This window comes from Argentina anserina, chromosome 2, assembly GCF_933775445.1.
Source record: "Argentina anserina chromosome 2, drPotAnse1.1, whole genome shotgun sequence".
In the NCBI taxonomy this organism is placed as follows: domain Eukaryota; kingdom Viridiplantae; phylum Streptophyta; class Magnoliopsida; order Rosales; family Rosaceae; genus Argentina; species Argentina anserina.
The window spans coordinates 16,132,143-16,142,354 of NC_065873.1; positions in this window are offsets into that span (position 1 = coordinate 16,132,143).

Consider the following 10,212-nt stretch of genomic DNA (forward strand, 5'->3'; position numbering starts at 1 on the left):
TTGGGAGATAGAAACGTAACATTCTTCCATTCTCAAGTAAACACAGTTTTTAGCCTCAGGCTAAGGTTCCGCCCAATCCGATATGCAAGACTTTGTTGCTACGGACTTTGGATTAGTCAATCTATTTTGACTATGTCTTCTGCTTACTATTTTTCAAGTATGACGTTGGCATTGCCATGATTATTGCTCGACTTTAGCTTAAGTCGTCTATTGGAATTAGAAGCTTGTTTGTGTTGTATTAAATATTGGCATATTCAATAAAATTTCTCATATTTCTTGTTTACAAGATGTCGTTTTATTTGCTTTGGCTTAGCATGCATGGTCAATGTTTGCAACTCACGTGGTTTTTAAATTGGCCGCTTTTGGGTTACATGGGACCCCAATAGGACTACATTGTGATTTTGGACCTTCAAATTTGGAAAACGGACATCGGAACGTCAAAATGACGTTGTTTATCCCGGTTACTGTTCCGGCGTTTCCAGAACGTTTTTCGGCGTATTCGCCGCCTTCCGGCCATATTCCGGCGTTTCCGACACCGCCACCCGGTTCCTACCGGTGTCCCCTGTCGGACCTAAAGTTCCGGCCTCCATACCGGTCAGTTCCGGCCGCCGACGGCCGGTTTTCCGGCAATCGGTGCCGCCGGTTTCCGGTGAGTTTTTCCGACGATTGTTTCGTCGTTTCTCGTCATTTTTCTGGCCTATTTCCAGCAGTTTTTACTGCCACGTTTTCCCAGTCCAAATTTCACCCAGTTTTGAGTTATTTTGATATGGTTTTCCGGTTAATTTTCCGGTTTTCTCCAAGTCGTTTCATAGCTCAAACGATTTTATTATTATTGGTGACCACCCGCACCAATTGGATGGTCTTTACCACCCAAATTGTTTGGTATTCAACTGCTCCAATACCATGTTTTTCCAACTCTTAAGTTGAAGAATGTAGTTCTATTGCCATGTGATACACTCGATGGGATTGCACATTTGTTTCAATTCCCCCTCTTACAATATCCTATGGCGTATTGTCTAGAGAAGTTCATCGCGTTGTTGACTCTCTTAATTTTATTTTGAGCATGTCCCGCCGTGAAATCGAGTGTCTTACTAATTGCGTAACCACCCACAATGTCCTACGATGCAGGTAGTTGTTTTACAGATCTCGTGCGGAGATTGTGTTCTATATCTTCGTGCCTTGCTAAGTTTTAAAGGCCATACATGCCAATGATGGATTTTCATCTTGATATTTGTGTTAAGAATGGAGAGGAATAAATCTGTCAGATTTTAATGACAGTAGCTTTTTCAAGCTTAGACAATAGCTTTGTTAGCCTGCGGACATAACTTTGCTTACCTGCAGCAGTAGTTTTATGTAACTCAAGATTTTTTGAATCATGGGTTCGGTTTTGCTGTCTCCTCGGTTTTGACATGATTATTTTTTTGGTCATTTTGAACAAGATATGATGATTCGAGTTTTTTGAAATTCACATGACCATCTATTTTTCATGTTCACGAAGCAATTGGAGGACCACCTCACCCGTGCTCCACACGGTGAGGCCGAGCCTATCCGTGCCATGCACGGTGAGGCCGAGCCTGCCTATTTCGGCGGCTCCATGGCATTAAGGCTGTCGGTGGCGGTATCCCCTCCTTCACAGGAGCTTGTGATGGCTCCCGTGTTTTCTAATGCCTCTATGGTAATCTCCGATGCCCATCGCTCATTTTGCAAAGCTTGTTCTTTTGCTAGATTTCAAGGAAGTCCTTATTTGCTAAGGCTCCAACCAAGAACATTCCATTCTTACGAAGTATTTAAGGTGACATTAGTGGACCCTATCCAACCGAATGCGGACATTTTTCGGTATTTTTATGGTAAAGGTTAAGAGCATCGACGCGTTGGTCACACGTCGCTTTGCTTTCCACAAGACACGCTGCATTCGCTAAAGTTTTTAGCTATGATCATCATACTAAGGGCTCACCACCCTTCACATCTTCTCAAATCTATTTGATTGGATATCGTTGGAGAGTTCACCTCCACGACTTTGATGATTTTGTTTTGCATGTCTACTGGGATCGTCGTTGAACATATTATTACTCATGTTCATTCACTGTACGATCCAGTAAAGCTCGGACTTGGTTATTTGTACTAACCTGCCGATTTTTGCATAGAGATCTGTAATGATGTTGCATGCAGCGACACTTATTTGCTTTAGACCCATAACTTGCTAAGCGTTTAGTGCGTACCAGATGGTTACTGGATACAATCTTAACGTTCTTTTCATTAAACGCCTATTTGGTTAAAGTTGTTTATGTTCCTCTATTATAGTTATCTCAATGGGTCTACTTGAAACGATTAAGTGTTCTGGTTGGTTATGATTTATGAATCACCAACACTTGTCCGCTATTTCCAATCTACAACCGTTGATCTCTATCCTGCGATTTTAGCATATGGTCACTTCGATGAGACATACTTCCCGCCGTTAGGGGGAGATATGGAATGCACCAATTTCGGTTTTAACGCCAGGAATTGACGTGGTGTGTCACTATGTCTCATTAAGATTCCGTATTACTCAAAGTGAGCAAATGTGCAACGCATTATATACCTCCAGAAAGTCAAAGATTCGATGCTCAATGACTTTACCGATATTGCGAAAGTGACGAGATCGCACATAAATGCTGTGATGTGCCGGTAAGGTTGGAACTCTCAGAATATGAGAGAATTTCATATGACCTGGTCCTAGCACCGTTGGCACCATCCTTGACAGTGGGAAGGAAGCCGGCGATGGCACCATCGTACGCTGTGGTGTTGTCGGCGCCCGTGGTATTGCACCACAAAACAAGGGCGGCAAACGCAAAGATGGACTAGTAAGGGTCATAGCTTCGGTCTTGGCTCCTACCTAGATGAGGGGGAGACCATTATTCTCTGGAATCAAAACCAGAAAGAAGCGAAGTGTGTAGGCACAAGTATTTCGCCCATCATCAAGAGATATTCTCTAAACATGTGTATCAACTAAGTTTCTGTGGGACGCTACAAACTATTTTTGTTGATGTTAGAGAATAATAGAATTCTCACAAATTGATCGTATACAGCGCGCGATGTGTTTAATGGATTGATCTCCCATGATTGATGATGTATTCGCTTATGCTCTTATTCTGTTGTAAAGTATCAACGATGAGCAACTTGACCGAAGTGGAAAGAATCAATACAGGCTGAACTAGACTTGTTATGTTGGTCGTTGTTCGTAAGTGTAATGAGAAAGATGAAGTCATGCGATATATGCAGGACTTATGGCGAAAAGATTGTCTCATTATCCTAGTATTGACTACAATGAGTTATATTCTCTCGTTATGTACATAATGCTTTCCGCTACTTGATCAGTAGTAGTGTCCATGAAAACTAATTTGCAGTATATGATAGTGGTCATAGAATATCTGTAAAGGGATCTTGACGCAGATATGAGAGTGCCCAGGGGACTTTAAATGCCTCCAGACCACAGAGAGCTTATGTAATCAGATTGCGACGTTCAAGAGAACGTAGTACAATCGATTGCAAGAACTCATACCCATATGTGTTCATATGAAAGCTGATTCTTGATTCTCTATTCCGTCTAAGTATAGATGATGAAGAGATTCAATGAGCTATACATTCATATATGTAAGTGTTGTTGGGACACTATTGCTTTCATTATGATGTGATTAACTATGCGCCTATGCATCGTCATTGGACTTGCATTGCTCCATTGACATGGGTTTAGTTCTACACTTAGTGAACCAACACAAATCCTATCCACACCAACGCAGCCAGCAGCTCCAGCAACATCAACGTACACCTTGGTGTAGCAGTCGACACTGGTAGTGTAGAGGATGCGTACGGTTCCGTCTCGGACCAAAATCAGTCCTTCATTGGTTCATTCCCCCATTTATTTGAGAAAGACACATTGAATGTGACAAATCAGAATCTGTCTAGTTTCGTAGGTCAACTTCAACGAGACCTACAAGACAACTCGCTCAATAAAATATGGTGAAATTGGTACCGTTGGAAAGGTCTATGTATCTACTTTCCAGGGACACCAACCATTCTTTCATAGCTATCATATTGAGTGAGTTATGGACATTTTAGCAAAGTAGGACAGTTCTGTTAGGAAATTTACAAGTCAGTCAAATTCGACAGAGCACTGTGAATTGCTCTGATCGGATTAGATTGTGAACTTTATGTCATTGGAAAGCCACGGGTGTCTACTTTCCAGAACATTTTATGGTTCGCTAATACCTATTTTGACGAAGAAGTTATGGCCATTTTAGTGAGTGAATGTCATTATATCCGAGAATCTGATTTTCATTGCAAACTCTTGTTTTGAGTTGTTATGCAATCTTGTTTCCTAAGATGTAAGTTTGGCTAAGTATAGCATGTATGATCTAAGGATGTGTGGCTAGATTAATGATTAATCATTAGTCCAAGACTACGTTTGAGAAACATGTAATGAATGTTGTATACGTTGTTCTTTGTACTCCATGATTATGGCACTAATAGGGGGAGTTGTTTCGTAGACTTCAGGAGGAGTCTAGCTCACATGATGCTATCAAATGTAGACGGTGTGTTGTGCTCTTTTTCCCTTCGATCAAGCTTTTGTTTTTACCCAAGAGGTTTTTATTTTGCTTGACAAGGTTTTTACCGAGGCAACGATGTGTGCACCATGCAACCTAGGCATGCGACACAAGGGGGAGTGTTCCGGGAGAATTACTATTCTACCCTTGTGTGTGTCTTAGCCTAATAGGTTTCCTGTTAGGAGATAGATTAACATCTCCGTAATAGATTAGGACTCTGAATCCTACGGGATTGTGGTTTTGTAATGCCTATATATAGGCCCTCATATCATTCAATAATACACAATTATTTCATCCTGAAACAGTCTCAACCGTAGATTTTTGTTAAATTTATAATTTTTGGACTTTGGCATGTTTAATTTATGACTTTGTATTTGGTAGTTTGATTGAAGTTGTATAAAATTTTGTATTTTTATTGTTATTTGTTATTACTTATTTGGATTTGACCTTTTAAATTTTCGGGTCATAAACATGTTGGTAGAGACTCATTACTAACCGAGTACTAACCGTACCAATTAATTGGTATACCAACTTTATTGGTTGGTAAAAATAGTGAATTTTTCATACCAATTATATGTTAGTTGGTATGCGGTATTGGGAAAATGATATTGGTATACCTACCAATCCACCCCTAATTATAAATGGCTCAGAAGTCCTACGTTTTCAATTAATTACAATAATGAAATCTTATCTCAACTAAAAAAAATCAAAAATAGAAAGCACAAAATAAAGAGGTTCAAAAATCTTACATCTTATGCCTTCGATTGAGAAAGAAAAAACATGAATTAAGAAGGTTTTTATGCTTTAAATTGATTAAAGGAAAAAAATTGTAATAAAAATTGAGAGATATTATCAATGATTATTGGATAACTCATGCATTGTAATAAGTAAGAGATATATATATATATATATATAATCAGTGACTATAGCATAACTCATATATAATTAAAAATAATTTTCTTCTTGATTTTTTAAAAAAAAATGCATGCATACAAATTTTTTTATTTAGGCCCCCAAAAATTGAGGCCCTAGACTGGTGCCTATTTTGCCTTGCCCCAGGCCGGCAGTGGTTGCAGAAAGAGCAGCAACCTGAAGAGAAGGTGCAATTACTTGAGTTTGAGAATATTAAGTACTTAATCCAACTAAGATAATATATGTATATAGTATATAGTCTAAATGCATATAAACTAAGTTAATAGACACTTCTATGCTAACCTGATACTTGTTGAATTGCCCACTCTTTCATATGAACATGAAGTTAATTTGTTTCTGGGACCTTCGTCAACCTCTGAGACTTTTCACATGTTCATGTGTTTTCCATAAATTTCTTTCTAAATAAAATTTAGTCTGTGAGAATTGATTCAGTATTATAGCATACATATGTTCATCTTAAAGAATGAACATATAACCAAATTAGAGCACTGCAAACAGCCAGAGGACAATGTTGTTTCATTTTAAAAAAAAAATGCAATGATGGTGACAATTATAGTTCTCTAATCTTCTATTTCCAAACATATTCATAGTTCAGTTCATAGAACTGGCAGAAACCAAAACCACAAGTGGCACAATTCTTACCAATAAGAAGTAGATTAAGTAGGTTTGTACTTACCAAAGTTCTCAAATGGCACAATTCTTCATTCAACTTGGATAATTCCTCCTGCAAGTCATAAATAAGATCACTCAATGAAGGCAAATACAAGATATAGCTCATTATCTCTAACATATCGAATAAAAAACTGTCAAACCAAAGACCAATCACATATCACTTTCAGTTTCCGACAACACCTACTTATGCAGCGTCAAAGCATCATTTTGTTTCAATTCACAGTTTTACCAGTCTATACTTATAAATCTCAATAATTCCCTTGAAACACTCCGATCAAGCCAAAAATCGAAACAATTGAAAGAGGCAAACACAAATTTTTCGGTGAAAGACGTTCTAGCTTCAACCAAATATGTCACGCCCCGAATTCGAGACTATTATTATATAGAAATATGGTTCCTGAATTAGAGGTGTGACTTTAAAAACAATAAAATTTCCTCAATAAAACCGACAGAAAAATATGTCTGAATAATACTTTTATTAGGAAACAAAATCAGAGTTATTTTACAATACAACGGATTTAGAAATACTGAATTTTAGTAAAGATACATGAGTGTCGCATTTATTGTCTTGAAATATTAATTGAAGAAAAACCATTATTTTACTTAGTAGATTCATCTTATTCCCCAATCATCTACTCATTACTTGAAAATAAGATTGTGTAGCATCATGAGTAACACAGACCCAGTAAGTACATATTACATTCTTATAATAATTTGACTAATGATAAATTCAAATATGTACAACCAAGTAAAATGTACTAAGAACCAGGTGTATTTGGTCACACGAAATCTTACTTATGCATATAGATATACATATCAGCATTAATATATTCAATCAATTAAGTGAATTTTTAAGAAAACTGGTAATTAATCACAAAGTCACATGTTAGGGTTCACGTTTACCCAAAACACAGATAAGCCTTAGCATACCGAGTCCAAAACCAAAGTATGTATACTTAAGGTTAATTCTCCTATGAGTATAATAGAGCACTATATGTAGGAACTAGGGCCCAAAGCTAACTCACAAAGCACAAAATAATTTTACCATTAATTCACTTAAGCATGGGGTAGTACTAATCACCCGGTTTCACACCTCCAACTCAATATCGTCAATAGAATATCATAAAGTTTAGTAATTAAGACAATATTTAAATACTAATAAAGTATATAACCTTACACCAAGATATAAATACTTATCAATAACTCAATGTATGCATGAAATAAACAAGTCAATAAACTTGAAAGTAAATGTGCAATAAAGTAAATGCACTTTAAATTAAAAATAATTAAACAATATTAGTTAGTAGTCAAATGATTAGTAGTCATCTCTCCCATAATAAGGAAAGTCTTTGTCCAAAGTAGCAATTGTCCTTCAAATAATAATGTTAAAGTCCGTCAACTTTCTGTGTCGATAACTCAATCAATAAACGTCCAAATTAGATAAGTGAGGAGTCTATGTTCAAGGATGTTTCATAAGGAATCCAATATGATAAATTATACAGTCCAGCTCAAAGTCATTGAGTCCAATAAGTTCAAACACAATAGCAGTGCAGAAATCGAACATCAAGTTATCATCTTAGATGTCTACGTATTCGACTTGTAACAAATATTTCATCATTTCTTATGAAACTTTCCAGATTAAAGGTAGAGGTCTTAAACTTTAATTTGATATAAAATTTGTGGAAAATTGTTAAGAAATGAGTGAGATATGAGTTTTTAAAGTCGTGAGTGCTATAAGAGATTTTCAGTGAGTTTATTAACTCTAACTTTGATTAGCCATAACTTCTCCATTTCTAAACATTTATGAGTGATTCAAAGGCCTAAATTGAAAAACAATTCATGAAATACGAACTTAGACAAACTTAGACAAACTTAAACATTTATGAGGAATTTAATGCTATTATTACCTTGGACAAACTTAGATGTTATGAAATACGAAAATATAACTCTTACCAAAAAATGGTCTTTTTTATTTTATCCTTAGCTATGCACTTTGATAAATCTTAAAAAAAAACAAAAGATTATAAGAATGTAAGATGTACTTACCTTAAAGTTTCAGGAGTGAAATGAATATTTTGATGTGAATCCAAAGTTGGATTAGTAAAAAATGAACTTGTTTAAGAGAGAAAGAGTGAAAGCTATAATTTTAGCTTGAGGAACATTGGCTGGTTGAGTTTTCTATCAACTAAGGGAACTCTAAACTTCCATGATTTCTGATTTTGAAGTGTGAAGAAAGCTTGAGGCAGCTCACAAATATAAATAGGCTAAGAAGGAACACAAAAATTTAATTCTCAACTACCCTTCTTGACTTAAGAAACCAAGAATTAATATTGAGTAATAGCCTAGCTAGTTAGGGTGGTTGTTCACAAATAAAAAAAATAGTGTGATGGGATAAAACATAAAAAATCAGTTAGGTTTAAAATGTATTGGCATAAAGATTATATATATACAGTCCATATCCAGATTGAAGCTTCATTCTGAAATTACAGAGTGAAGTTCCAATTTTGGCACACTTATCAGTTAAACTTTTTCACCATAATGGATTCAATATTTAGGCATGGTATTCAAGATCATCTCTACAAAATTTCATCTAATTCAGACATCGTTAAGGTATTGAAATTAAATTAAATCAATGAATGAATTAAAACTGTTCAACGTAAACCGTTCATGTAAATCTCAATTTTGAAATTTCAAACCATTGTAAAATTGAATGAAACTTTGTAGAGATGATCTTGAATACCATACTTAAATATTGAATCGCTTATAGTGAAAAAATTTTGACCGAAAAGTGTGCCAAAATTGGAACTTCACTCTGTAATTTCAGAGTGAAGCTTCACTCTGGATAGGGACTATATAAATATATGTAGATATAACAAATACATTTATATGTGTTATTCTAAAAAGTAAAGGAATTTAATATATTCATTTTATAAGATTTTCAATATATTTGCACTATTTAACACTAATATAATGCATAAAAGATAATACTATTAGTAATAGTCTTAAACTCGATTACAAAAAAAGTATCGAGCATACGCAAGAAATATGAGCTAACGTACTCAAATCGTAGTCTAATACTTACAAAAAGAAATTTTATATCCTTGAAAGTATGAACCTTAGCATCATTGGTTTCTAAAGAGAAATATTAGAAGAAAAATTGAATTAATTCTAAGTTAATATAACCTTATAGTAGGCCTAGGTATTACTTAGTTAATATAACTAAGTAGTAAATACTAAATTTCGGGGTATCACAAAATAGGCCTAGGTACATGTATATGCAACCTAAGTATAGAATTGTTTTGTTCCCCTCTTCCCTTATCAGATATATTTACACCACAAGAATTACCAATAGGTGCCCTTACATTTGTGAACCTCCATTTCCAACGGCACAAAATTTGTACAAAAATTTCCTCTATAAAATTACTCATCTGCATCACAAATTCACAATCCAAATTAACTCTCAAATGTCAAAATGATCCCAACAAGTACTACACAGAACTCATTGCACCATTAGAAGTCCGAATTAATCACTTATGAAGTAATTTTTGCTACAAATTTCAAGTCGAATCTTAAAATCATGAGAAATACACACTTAATTCCATGATAGAAGATATAATAAGTTGTTTCAATAATTAAAAAAAAAAAAGAACAAGTAGAATCCATCATAAATTTGAAAACAGAGAAAGATCGAAGCAGTTTTGCGATCATATATAGATCGAATAGCAATATGGAATAATCACAATCTAAAATTGAAGTATGTAAAGATAAGTTGGACTGAAATAAAGGTTCGTAAAGCTTACGCGCCTCGATGGCTTCGAAGAGGTCGTCTTCAATCCTTGCTCTCCAATAAGATCTCCTCTCCATTCTAATGTTAATACCTACACATTTAGATCAATTCGTTCAATTAGATTGGAGTTAGGGTTTTGAGATCTATCGAAAGAGGGCTTACGACATCGATGAGCTCACATCACTATGTTACTTGTCACTGTCGCTGACAAGAAGGATCATGGTCCTTGCTCCAGCGTCG